The sequence below is a fragment of the Protopterus annectens genome, chromosome 13.part0 (assembly GCF_019279795.1).
Source record: "Protopterus annectens isolate FY-2018-M chromosome 13.part0, PAN1.0, whole genome shotgun sequence".
NCBI lineage: Eukaryota > Metazoa > Chordata > Ceratodontiformes > Protopteridae > Protopterus > Protopterus annectens.
Window position 1 is genome coordinate 1170255960 of NC_056747.1, and position 14369 is coordinate 1170270328.

Here is a 14369-nt window from a genome sequence, read left to right on the forward strand (position 1 = left end):
AGTCATTTTTATTTCCACATGTGGGGGAAGGGAGCATGTGTGTATATTTTTCACAGGGAAATGTATAAATACTGAGGAAAATTAAATGCAACACTGCACTTGAGTGTATGGGTTTTTAGTGTGTATGTGGTATGTGGCATTAACATAAAACTCTTTCTGAAGGGCCAGTGTCACTGGATGTGTGTGTGTGTGTGTGTGTGTGTGTGTGCGTGCGTGCGTGCGTGCATGTGTGCGTGTGTGTGTGTGTGTGTGTGTGTGTGTGCTTTGTACTGGGGGCTGTGGTGGTGTGAGTATGTGTCAGCTTGGGCACAGCCTTAGAAGTAGTCGGATCAGTGTGCAATAATCTTATAGATGGTTCCATGGCATGTACAGTAGAGAGTTGAGCATCACATACATGCACCCACGTACTAATGCAAGTTCTGCTAAGAGTTCTGCTGGTCATACCATGGCCCTGGCGAGATGTTGGCATGCTGCATAACAGTGAACCAAGTCTGTTACCAGACATGCTACTCACATGACTGGCATGACCCCAGGGACATGCAGTCCTGGTCATAGACACTTCCACTGCAGATGCCTCTGTTGATGTGCTAGCACTGCATAGACATGATGTGGGATGCCCACAGCCATGATAGACACCATCTGTGGAAGAAGTGGCAAGCTTGAGAGGACATGGCATGTTCAAGTATGTGATTTAGTCTAACAGAACAATTACACATACAGGATATGCAATCCCAGAGGTAATCTCACACACCCTGCATCAGCCTTCCTAACTCTGACATGGTATACTAGCCTGTGCCTTCTTGATGGCCCTATATGCTAGGCACACAGGCACTGTACTTCCTGACTGTGCCAGCTGACCCCTGCCATCATCATCATCATCATCATCATCAGAAATTGCAGATCTTCCAATGTCAGGCAGTGGCGGTTCCCCAGTGTGGGTGATGATTACAGAATCATGTGTGAAAACTGTAAAGCACAACACTATGTGTAAGTCTAAGTTAGAACCAGATGTATACCTTAAACCCAGCAGTTGGAATTCTAGCATATGAAAAAAGCACATTAAAAAATACCTTGTACAGAGAGTTGAGCAGGTGGAATCCCTGATGTTCCAGTATAACCCAGATCAGACAACATTAATAACCTGGCTAGTGAGTAATAGGTTAAGACAAATTACAGCTACTGTTACAGAGAAGAGCTCTATCTACATGGGGCATCTCTGGTAGATACTATTGGTACATGATGAAGTTCTGCTCTAATATCAACTACCACATTGGGGAACCATGTGGAGGTGTCACTGCTTCTGAGCGAGGCTAGAAACTCCTTGGTCTCCATCAGAGGTGGCTCAAATGACAGCTCACCACCCAAAGATCAACATACCTGTGCCGGGTGCATAGCTCTTTTTTCTGAAGCTCGACTAAAGTCAGTGGCCCTGCAGCAGACTATTTCATAATTATGATCCTGGCCCCCAACAGCATTAGTATCCACCACCAGATCTTTCCAAGCATATTCCCTGTAGGCCCAGCTGTCAACATCCTGCCCAAAGAGTCATCCACCATGGAGACAGAGGGCCTGGAGTAGCATCTTACTCTCTGTCTCAGAAAACTTTGCTTTCCAGGTAGCTTTTCCAGTTTTTCTGCTTAGTACCTTTCTCAAACATAGATTGGTATATATGGAAACAGTAGTATTGTCATGGTGGTTGTCAGTGGCCCAGAAAACCCTTTACAACACTGTTGTCCCCTTTGTCAACATGCTGTGCTGCTGGTGTGCCTGGCAGTTATCTTTGTCTGTTCAGATAATTTATTAGTATCAGTCACATGACATTACTGAACAAATGTCTGCCACACCACTACAGCCTTAACATTCCCACTCCCCAAGGTGGCATGACTATTTCCTCCCATTGTTAGTAAGACTTTTGCACATGTTGTATGCATGAACTACACAACAGACAAATGTTTTTCACAAAGTGATAGTACAATACCAGTCTGAATGTATTCATGTGTTCTTAGTACTTGCTGATGTGTGTGTTTCCCATTAACCTCAATAATCCTTCAGTACTAGAGCTGCCTCACCCTTGCAGTACCCCTCTCACACCACCTACTCAATAACCCATATTGCCATATCGACAAAGCTAGTTCATTATGTAGTAAAGTAACACTGCAGCTAACAGTACTCATTGTTTGAAAACTAAAGCTGAAAATGTAGCTGGTATCCAGGGTCTATAAGCAATTAGTGTAAGATTAAGCTGTTGTGGGTGGAAACGTTACTGCTCTATGAATTCTTCCATAGTGTGGGGAAGTTAAGTGCCTTTCACTGTGCTTATATCCAGCAAATTCATATGACTGGACATGTTGAATATACAAATGAGGGTACAACTCGTTACTGTTTCTAAATCACTCAATTTGTGTTGTGCTGATTAAGCAAACTCTGCACTGAATTCTTGGCAGTGTTGTGCACACATCTAACTACTTGCAGAAATCATCGCTCATGCACACTTCACTCCACGGCCCTGTGACCTAATGGAACAGTAATTCATGCCAGAGCATAAAGTTAGAAACAGGGCTGCCATGTTTCACACCTTACAGTGCAATGTTCAACCATTGTCATTAGGTACATTTACTGGGCTGTCCCACCATGGGTTAAGCAAATGAGATGCCCTACATTGACCTCCAGTTGGAACACCTGAGTATGACAATGGACGTGTGATTTTTCAGATTACAGACATGTCTTCAGAAGGTGAAGGGAGTTTTCCTTTTAGGGCACAGAGGTGGTATGTGGAAGAAAAAAAATCTTCCTGTATTTCCTCCATAAAGACTACAGGCACAGACTGTTACATGAGGGATATGAAGGTCTATGAAGGTCCTTAGTACAGAACTGAGGCCTAGAATGGTTTGGCACTAGTATTGCCACCTATCTGGTATTTTTCCACCCCACCTGAAAATCAGAATGTTAGGCTGGTCGTCCGAAGAGCATTATACACATTCCAGCATTCTGTTTATCTGTACAAACAGAATGCTAGAGTTTATAAAAATGCAGACTAGGATGAGATTTCTAATTGAAAAGTATTGCTAACACAATACTGGAACTTCATAAAAAAGGGGAAATAAAGTGTCTCTTCTCTGAATGATGTATGCGGTGACATCATAAATGGGTGGGGAAGTCAATTGAGTGGGCAGAGAAATAGGTAGAGAGGTGGGGTTGTGGGTAGTACAAGGGTGTTGGTTTTGGTCTATTTTTTGCCACATAGAAAGGTGGCAACCCTATTTGGCACAGGTTGTGACACATGCCATTGGTATTCTGTGCACAGGTGAATAATATCAACACCATTACATTGACATAAGGCAATGCCATCCTGATTTCCTTGGCCGAAGGGAGGACAAAGTTACAGCTGAAGCATTACCTAGGTTCTGTAAGTAATGTTTGTCTTACCGAAACATACAGCTTTCCAATGTGTGCCACACACATATCTTATACACTTCTGTTTCTCACTACATAGCCCTAGGAGCTATTATAGGAATTGTAGAGGCAGTTCAACAGGTTAAAGCTTCACCTTTTAGGTTGTATGTGACGATGGCTGTGGGCTCAATCCCCCCTTCAGTTGTCTATTGTGATATCACTGGTAATATGGGATCGGTATTTGTTATACTCCGTAGGATACTTGGTCTTATGCCATTACTACGTGTTTAACTGCAGGCAATTAGCTCAACATGTTAAGGCCTTACCTTTCAGCATGAATATGGTTACCGCAATGGCATTGATTCCCTCCCTTGGATGTCTGTTGTGCCATCATTGATAAGTTGGGGGGGTGTCTGTCGTAATTCTGAGTAAAGTACAATGTTGTAAGGGATACATATTTATGTGCTGCATTGTTTCTTAGTATGAATGTATTTCTTTTGCATGCCTTCTTTCTCAGTATGCTTTACTTGATTACATTACTGTGTGTTTGACTGCCACCTTAACTTGGATTGTAGAAGTAGCTCACAGTCTAAAGCTTTGCCTTTTGGATTGCATGTAATAATAACAGCATCGAGTTCAATTACTCTTCTAGTTGTATATTGTATAATTGCTAGATATTTGGTATGGGTGTTTGTTGTTCTTTCAAGTATATTATCTGTAATGTTATCATAGTTAAGACAGATATAAGCTGTATTTATAGGTTAGTACTAAGCTAACTGCCCTTGCGAGCCATTTTAAGCCTAGCCAATTATCCCTTGTGAGACTCAAACCCTGCACCTTGTGTTTGTAAGGCAAACACCTTAACCATTAGGCCACCCTCCCAACCCCTTTTTTCATTGTATCTCTGCTTCTGTATTCTGTATCTTCTTTCTCACTATCCTTTGTATTACATACATTTATTTTATTATTTTGTTTCACTCCATTTATTTTAAATTATATGCAGCAGTAGTAGATCATCACTCATCCCTCCAGCAAGGCCTGTCAACCCACCCAGAGGTGGCACCACCACCAGCAACACCCACAACATCTGCAGGTTCCCTATTATATGATCGAAGATACATTCTTTCGAATGCATCTTGATCGAACTTGAAAGCACGAAATTGCAAAATACCGAAATGGCATATAAGCAAATTCTTTCCCTGGGAAAGAAATCGCTTGGCCGCCTTCGTTATTTTGCCATTTTCTTCACTGTAGTGTGATCTCGGAGTTGGTATATTTAAGTAGGGAGGTGTGGGGGGGGGGGAGCCTCCCACTTTATTCAATGTTTTAAAGTTTTTGTTTTTTTGGAACAGCGATTCCATTGCATCCCTAAGTGTTCGGGGTTGTAAGCTTTCGCTTACATGGGGTCGATAAATCAGCGTTTGCTTTTTTAAGCGTTTGCTGATATAATATATTCCCCATCTGCAGCCCAGGTTGCCACAGTCACCTTCACACCTGGAACAGTGCTTGTAGCAGGCACACCAGCATATCCTTCCATCAGAGAGTGGCGCTGTTGTACCTGCTAGTAGCATTGCAAGTGGAAGTGACAGCTTTGTAGCCTAATGGCAGCTTACAGGGATTATGGGGGAGCTTATTGACAGGAAGCTAGCTGCCCACATTATCCACTTAGAGAACCTCTTGAGTCATGTTCTTGCTCTGCACTGGTTCCTCCATTTGAGCCAGGGCTCAGTGAAGAGGAAGCCCAGGGTGGCAAGTAAGCTGTCAATGGGTCAAGACTAGCAGGGACAACAGCTGTGTAATCTTATCCTGTTCACCATCCTGGTGTTAACCTCAATTTTGTGTCTAAGTCTGCCCCTGTTTGTTGACTTCCCAATGTTTGTCTGATGTCTCCTTCTCTGTTATGCTCCCTTCATTTTCTGTGCCTCCCCTGGCAAGTCTTTTCTGTTTTCTATATTTGTTTGTGTGTCCCTGCTACCTACCCTAATCCTCTTATCATTCTCTTACTTCCCTTACTTCCTTTGTCAACTTACCTTCTGTTCATATATATAAAAAGGGGCACATGACCTACAAAAGAAATGCATTACCCCACCTCCTACATACTGTTCATTCCTTAGGTTTTCACCTTTTGTTCTACCCTCTACTTGCTTCACTCTTTTTCATTACTTTCTTGCATACCCATTTCCACTCTAATTTGATTAAAGAATAGATGAGCATGCTTCTATAATGGCCATTTAGGGCTCCTGCATAACTCTGCTTTTTCTTGCTGCTTTGCACGTGTGATTGCACAGTGCCTCCTGGAAGCATGTATGTGAGTTACGTGCAGCTGCACTGCAGTACTACCTGATTTTACCACAGACTCAGCTGCGGCTGTGAGAAGGATATATAATAAGCTCACCTTGCACTCATTTCCCATCGCTACTTACAAATAATGAGCTTCAAGCTTTGGCGAGCAAGCTAGGCAAACAACTGCAAGCTGGTCACAGCCATTCTCTTAGTGTTTTAGAATCCAAACCTTAGGGTCTATCAGAAAAAAGAAGTTATGCACTCACCACAACATTTCATGTTTGTTGTCCATCTTGCCTTCATTCTTACTGGTTGGGTTCAGAACCGACCCTTGGTTTCGACTCGGACATATACTAAAGCTTGAGGTCTTCCACTGGCTCGTGGCTGTATCCCTATCCCATCATGCTCTAGTGAAGCTCCCCAGATCTTGTTTGGTGATAACCCCAGTTACCTAAGGTACTACTACAACATCTTGTGAAGACAATGAAGAAGGTCAGAGAACACACTTGCCAAATGAAAGAACCTCTTGGTCCTCCAGGAGCCATAGGCAGGGGGAAGGAGGGTGGGATGTAAGAATGAAGGTGAGATGAACAACAAACATGGAACGTTATGGTGAGTACATAACTTCTTTATGTTATGTTGTCCTATCTCGCTTTCATTCTTACTGGTTAGGACAGCATCCCCTAGCACCATATTTCCTAGGTGGCTCACGGGAGTATATTCTTCAGGACAGTGGACCCAAAGGAGGACCTATCCCTGGAGACCAAATCTACTTTGTAATGAATGATAAAAGTATGAGGTCTTGCCCAAGTCACAACAGCACAAATGGTATCAAGTGGTAGCCTAGCGTGAAAGGCAGAAGAGGTTGCCATGGCTCTCGTAGAATGACCCTTGACTTTATAGGGAAGAACTTTGTTGTTAGAATTATATATAAATACAATACAATCTGATAGCCATTTTGAAAATGTGACCTTAGATACAGGAGCACCTTTCATGTTTCTGAAAATGAAACAAATAATTGATCAGATTTCCTGAAGTCTTTTGTCCTATGTAAGTAGAAACATAACTGTCTGTGTATATCCAGTTGGTGAAGCGTATATTCTACCTTGTTGACACAGTTGGGAAAAAAAACTGGTAGTTCTATCGACTAGTACAGGTTAGACTCCAAGCATACTTTTGGTAGGAAGGATGGGTTTGTTCTAAGGGATACTCTGTCTTTGTGAAAAAGCATATATGGTGGCTTGAGTGATAATGCTTGCAGCTCTGAAACCCTTCTAACAGAAGTGATGGCAATCAACATACTTGTTTTCCATGTTATAAATTTTAGATCACGTGATGATGCATGTTCAAAGGGGAGAAGAATCAAACAGGACAGAACAAAGTTTAGGTCCCATGGTGGTAGAGGGGTTTTTATGGGCGGTCTTAATAGGTTAGTCCCCTTCAGGAAGGCTTTGCATAGGCTGTGAGACATCACATTTGGGGCTAAATCACTTATATGGAAATTAGATATTGCTGCTAAATGCAGACAAATGGTAGTTGCAGCTGCACCTTCATTAAACAATTTCACCAGAAATTTGAGAATAGAACTTATAGGAGCAGAAAAGGGGTTAAAGTGTTTACTTAATGCCCAGGAAGAAAATCTTTTCCATTTACTCATATACAATTTTCTCATTGAAGCTTTATGAGAAGAAATAAAGATATGTTTCACAGAAGAAGGAAGGTTAGGAACCCTGGATATATTTGGAATCGGAGCAGCCAAGCTGTCAATTTGAGGGTTTGAAGGCAAGGGTGGAGCGTTCTGGACGGATGAGTCGGAAGGTCTGGAAGTGGGTCCAGAACCCACGGCTCCTCCTCAAGATGAGGCCAAAGAAGGGGAACCAAATCTAAAGAGGTCAGTATGAGGCGATGAAAATCAACTTGCTTCCCAATGAGTTGGCTTTCTGGAGAACCTTGGGTATCAGATGAAAGGGAGGGAAGGCATAAAGGAGATCCAAGAGCCAATCATGTACAAGTGAATCCCTTGGTGACACCCCCGGAGGGGGGATCAGGGCAAAATAGTTGCTGCATTTGACATTCATGGATGTGGCAAAAAGGTTTCAGCAAGGCTGGCCCCATTTGCAGAAAATCATCTCTGCTACTTCTTGTTTTAGGGACCACTCGTGAGGCATAAGAATTGCTCTGCTGAGTTTCTCTGCTATCACGCTGGATTTCCCCGGGATGTGCATTGCTATGAGAAAGTACTGGGAGGAGATCACCCACTGCCATACTCTCAGGGCCACTCGACAAAGAAGGTAAGACCTGGTCCCTCCTTGTTTGTTTATGTACTAGACAACCGACATGTTGTCTGTCTGTATTGCAATTGTTCCCAGTGGGAGAGAGTCCTGAAGTGCCTGCAATGTCAAAAGCGCTGCTCTCATCTCCAGGATATTGATGTGCAAATGGGCCTTGTGATCCTGCCAAGTGCTTTTGACTGTCCTTTCCAGATAATGCCCCCCACCCTATCTGGGAAGAGTCCATGGTCACTGTGGCCATAGGCTGTAGATGAAGAAAAGGGTGACCTGATGTCACATGACTGGAGTGAAACCAACAGCGAAGGTCCTTCTTGCAGAACTCTGTTAACAGAATTTGGTGAGACATGGGTAGTTCCTGCAATGACCAGTGAGCGAACAGTAGCCACTGCAGAATTTTCATGTGCATGCGTGCGAATGGAACTAAACTTATCGCTGCCGCCATGGTTCCCAAGACTTTTAAAACTGTTCTCGCCTGTACTCTTGTCTTGGAGAGAAGGTTGGAGACTTGCTGTCTCAGAACTAAAACTCTTTCTGTAGGAAGTTTTGCCATCATGTTTATTGTGTCTAGATCTGCTCCTATAAACATGGTACATTGCGATGGCAATCAGGCAGATTTTTTCATAATTTACTGTGATTCCTAGGTGAGAGCAAAGAAATAATGTGGCGTCTCTTGTTTCCAGTAGTAGATGCTTGATGGTGGCAGTTAGGAGCCAGTCATCAAGATACAGAAACACTCAGAATCCTAGACATCTCAGGTGAGCCGTGACTACTGCCATACACTTGGTGAACACTCTGGGGATTGAAGTGAGACCAAAGGGCAGAGCTCAAAATTGGTAATGACTGGCTCCCAGCCAGAAGTGCAGGATGGCCTGTCCATCTTTATGCGGTAGTACGCATCCTGGAGGTCTATACAGCACATCCAATTGTCTTTTCCCAGAAAGGGAAGAATCAACTGCAATGTTGCCATCCTGAACTTGGTCTTTTTTACTGATTCATTTAATTTGCTGAGATCCAAAATGGGCCTCCAGTCCACTGTTCTTTTTGGCACTAAAAAGAATCTCGAGTAAGTTCCGGATCCTATTTGGTCTGTGGGGATTCTTTGGATGACTCTTTTGTCTAGCAACTTTTGAATTTCTTGAGTTGCTTGATCCCTTTGACTGGGTGGAATGTCTGGGATGTTCTTTATGTTTGGGACAGGAAGGGGAAAGGTTATGGAGTATCCTCTGGATATGATACTTTGTATCCACTTGTCTTTTGTTATTTCCAGTCAGGCTTCTAGGTAAAAATATAATCGACCCCCGACTGCCTCCAGAGATGGACAGATGGGCCTCCCTTCAGGAGCACTGAAAGAGCCTACCATGGAAAGAATCCCTGTTGCCCTGATTTTGTGGACCCCCTCTGCTGCATGGATGGCATCTTCCATTTCTACTTCCCCCTCTGCCCCTAAGGGAAGAGTCACCACATGTGTCCTGAAAAACTCTCTGGGATTTACGGAACCATAACTTTCCTCTCTTCTGGCCTTTTGGATAAGGTCTAGAAGGTATGGGAAAATGGACTCCTACAGCAGAGAGAGTTTTTCCTTCTTGTTCACACCTGGTTAGTGTGTCCTTGACTTTTGGCCCGAACAAGGACGAGCCATCAAAAGGGGCATTAATAAAGGAAGATTTAAAAGATTCCACAAAGTCACACAAGTGCATCCAGGAATGTCTCCTTAGGGAAATTCCTGAACCCGCTGCTGTCCTCAGTTCATCTGCTGCATACACAGAGTTTAAGGTGGAGAGTTGAGAGGAAACCTTGTCTGATACCCCTGCAGCTACTATACCTTGGATAGTATCTCATAGCTCCTTTAGGAGATCTCTTTGTAGCCTTGTAAAATGCATCAAATAATTCAGCAATCTGAGTGCAAAGGTTGCTGAAGAAACATGTGCTTCCCATATCAGTCCATCGTATGAGACTCCTTGTTCGGCAGATGGACAGATAAGGATGTTTCAGAAAGTTCTTTTTTGGTGGCTGATGCTACCACCATAGCATCTACAGGGACACCCTTAGTCAGGAAATCTTTATCAGAAGGGGTTGTGATTAACTTATTTGGCCTCCAGGGGACAGGTTCCACTGTATCTAGAGACTCCCACGCCTTTTGACTAACTAGTTCCATAAGTTCTTTGAAAGGCAGAGACACCCAAGTGGCTGAAGGGTTAGACCCAAAGGCCTTCAGGTAAACAGACTCCTCATAAGAAGGCTTTATGGGATTCCAACCAGCTCTGAGCTTAAGGATGTCTAGGATGTCTGCAAAGGAGACATCCTTAGAGTGCGACTGTGGGGACACTTCCGACTCATTGAGGTCTGTGTCAGAGGTGACTGACTCCTCTGGGGTGTCTAAATGCTTCCTCTTGCAGAGTATCTTATGAGGGACCACTTCAGAATGGTATTCTGGAGAGGTTTTGGAAGAGAGGGCTTCATCCAATGGGGTACCCTGAGGCCTAGGGTCGCCGCTGGTCTGTGGATGGTGTGGTGCAGAGACGGATGCCGGTGCCTTACGGGGAGGAATGTCAGAACCTTTGAGTGGAGCTGTCTGAGGAGACAGCACTCTCCTCATCAGCTCAAAAGCCTCCCTTCCCTGATCCAAATATACCTCCAGCTCCAAAGAGCCAGAAGAGATCCTGGAACCCTGGAGTTGGCTCCAAAGCTAATGTAGGCGCCAAGCTCATCAGCACTGAAGCCCCAAGAGGTAAGTTCAGAATTGACAAATGTCCAATCTGACTTCCCCCTCCAGACCTGACCAGACAGCGTCGGCCCCTGGACTCCTCGGACTGGACCAAGGATGTCAGAGCAGACGTTGGGTCCGAAGATCCCAGGATGGTTCTCAGCACCGATGGTTCCACAACGATCAGTTCTAGGCATGACTGGGTCATCTGTGGTCCAAGGTTGGCTTAGAGGAGGAATCAATGTCGACAGGGAAGTCTTGGCTGGCTCCAAATCCCTCTGGGTAGCAGCCAAGAGGAGTATGGCCAGTGCCGGTGTCCTTAGAATCCACCCGATCCACATCATCATCTGAAAGACTCCTGGAGGACTTGGCAGAAAGATTAGGAGATCTAATTGTTTGCAAAACAGGGGATCTTAGAACAGGAGTAACCAGCTCCAATTCTGGGGACCAGCTCCATAGTTCGAACTCCATTGGTACCAAAACAGTTGCCGCCGATGTAGGAGATTTTGCAGGTCCAGTAGTCTTCGTAGCCAAGGATACCACTTTACTTAATTTTTTTGCTGGCTCTGATTGTCCTGAAGAGGGAGATGATCTCTTGGTGGATTTGCCATTTTTTGTAGATGGCGATTTAGCTGATTTCAAAGTACCATGACCTTCTTCTATAGTTTCTTGGAAGGGGGACTTCAGCAAGCCTCTCACTATCAATTTATTTTTTCTTTCAATCAGTACTCTGGAGCTGAAAGAATGGCATATTGAACAGGACTACTGTAAATGCACTGCTCCCAAGCAGTAGACACAAACAGTATGAGCAGTGGGTGGAAGGTTGGCATAGTGGTTAAGGTATTTACCTTCTAGGCACAAAGTGCAGGGTTTGATTCTCCCATGGGGTAATTGGCTAAGCTTAAAATGACCCACAAGGGCAATTAGTCTAGTATTAATATATGAACCTATGAACATCTTTTGACTGCATTTATCACATTTTGTAAAGCCAGAAGGCTTAGATTCCATATGTTCCTTGGACATATTCAAAAAATCACAGTCCGCCACAACTAGAGCAAGTTAACAGCAACACCAAACTTAACACTCTATCAAAACATACTATGAAAAGGTAAAATATCATTTTTTTTTAAATAGAGAGCACTTCAACAAACAAGAGCAGTTCCCTAAGTTAAACAAATCTGCTTTATAAACAAGGAAGGGGAAGAAATGGGAAAGCCCCCTAACTAAAATGGGCAGCGGCAGCCCTATAACTTAAGGAAAAAAAAAAAAAAAAAAAAAGGTGACAGTCTGTTTTAAGTGTTTATCAACTCTAAATATAAACAACAATAGCAGAAATCCCTCTAACTAAAATGGGCTTATAGGATAGAAATTTTAAACCGGAATAGGGAATGCACAAAGGCCTAACGATAAAATGATGGCCTGAAGCAAAAAACAAAGCAACGAACTTTCCTAAACTAACTAGAAAGGTAAGGAAACAGTAAACTTTTAGTTATGTACTCACCATAACTTCAGATGTTTGGGATCCATCTCGCCTACATTCTGACTAATGGGTTCGGAGCCGATCCCTCGGCTCCGACTCGGCACGCTTATGCCAAAGAGCGAAGTCTCTTATTGGCTGAGCTTACTATATCCCAGGATGCACCACTACCAGTCCCCCAGATCTAGTTTGTCCGCATACATGCACACATGCAAGCACTGCTTATATAACATCGTCAGAAGAAACAAGATAAAACAGTAGAACTCAAAACCGTTCAATCTCTTCTGATCTCCAAGGCCGGGGGAAGGAGGGTGGGTATTAGGATCCCAAACATCTGAAGTTATGGTGAGTACATAACTAAAAGATGTTATGTGATCCTATCTCGGCTACATTCTGACTGATGGGACAGCGCCCTAGCACCTGAATCCTGGGTGGCTCACTGGAAAACACTCCTGAGTACCGTGGAACCAAATGATGCTCGCCCTTTAGATGCCACATCCAATTTATAGTGGGAAATGAAAGTGTGCGGATTGGACCAAGTAGCCGCAGCACAAATCTCAGAAATAGCGAGCTTGGAATGAAAGGCTATAGAAGTAGCCATAGCTCTGGTAGAGTGGGCTTTGATAGATGTTGTAAGTTGCTTATTTGAAGAGGAATAAGCCTGAGTTATACAATCTCTAATCCATTTGGAGATAGTAGCTTTGTGATGGTTTTACCCAATTTATTGTCTGAGAAGGACACAAACAACTGGTCTGATTTACGAATTTGCTGAGTCCTGTCTAGATAGAAGCGCAATTGCCTGTGAACATCCAATTTATGGAGAGTGTATTCTGCTTCACTGGAGAATTTTGGAAAGAAAACTGGTAGCTCTAGAGATTGTTGGAGACAGAGATTAGAACAGACCTTTGGGACAAAAGATGGGTTAGGCCTAAGTGATACTCTATCCTTGTGAAAAATCAAGTACGGTGGTTTGATAGATAGGGCTTGAAGCTCTGAAACTCTTCTTGCAGAGGTAATTGCAACTAAGAAGGCAGTTTTCCAAGACAGATATTTTAACTCACATGTAGCAGCCGGTTCGAAAGGGGAAGATGTTAATGCACGAAGCACCAAATCAAGATCCCACGGAGGCGCAGGATGAAAAACTGGGGGTCTTAACAGCCCCGCACCTTTAATGAAAGTTTTGCATAATCTGCTGCTCATCAACGGTGGATCCATGGATTCGTGAAATTTAGAGATAGCTGCCAGTTGGACTTTAATAGTAGATACTGAAGATCCTTGATTAAACAAGGATGTTAAAAATTTCAAAACCTCTGGGATCGGGGCAGTGATAGGGTCAAAGCCCCTGAGTTGAGCCCAGATAGGAAACCTCTTCCACTTAGTGAGGTGCAATTTCTTAGTGGTGGGTTTGTGGGCGAAGATAAAATGTGAATAACTTCCGGGTCTAAGGTGTGATTTCTGACTAAGGTCGGAAGTGGAGGAGCCAAGCTGTCAACTTCAAAGTGTGAAGGGACTGGTGTTGTCGCCCCGACTGATGAATTAGCAGATCCGGAGTTAGATCTAAAACCCACGGATCGTCCACCGCATGTTTCTTCAGGTAGGGAAACCATACCTGACGAGGCCAGTGTGGAGCAATTAGTATCATTGTGGACCCCAATTGAGAAGCTTTCTGTATGACTTTGGGGAGAAGTGGAATCGGAGGAAAGGCATAAAGTAGCCCTGTTGGCCAAGGTTGTGCTAGAGCATCCATAGCTGCTTCCCCCTGATGTGGAGTCAAGGTGAAGAACCTTTTGCACTTTGTATTTTGTGGTGTTGCAAATAGGTCGCAGCACGGCGTCCCCCATCTTCTGAAAACCTGAGCTGCTACTGTTTCGTTCAGGGACCACTCGTGAGGAGAGAGAATTGTCCTGCTTAATCTGTCTGCCAATATATTTGATTTCCCCGGAATGTGGGTCGCTACCAAGAAATGGCTGGTAGCTACAGCCCATTCCCACACCCTCATGGCCTCTCTGCAAAGGGGGTAAGATCTGGTCCCTCCTTGTTTGTTTAGATACCAGACCACCGACATGTTGTCTGTGTGGATGGCGATGATGCCCTGAGGGAGAAACTTGTGTAAGGCCTGTAGGGACAGAAGTACAGCCCTCATCTCCAATACATTGATGTGGAGAAAAGTTTCATCTGGAAGCCAGGAACCCTGAACTAACCTGCCCAGACAATGCCCCCC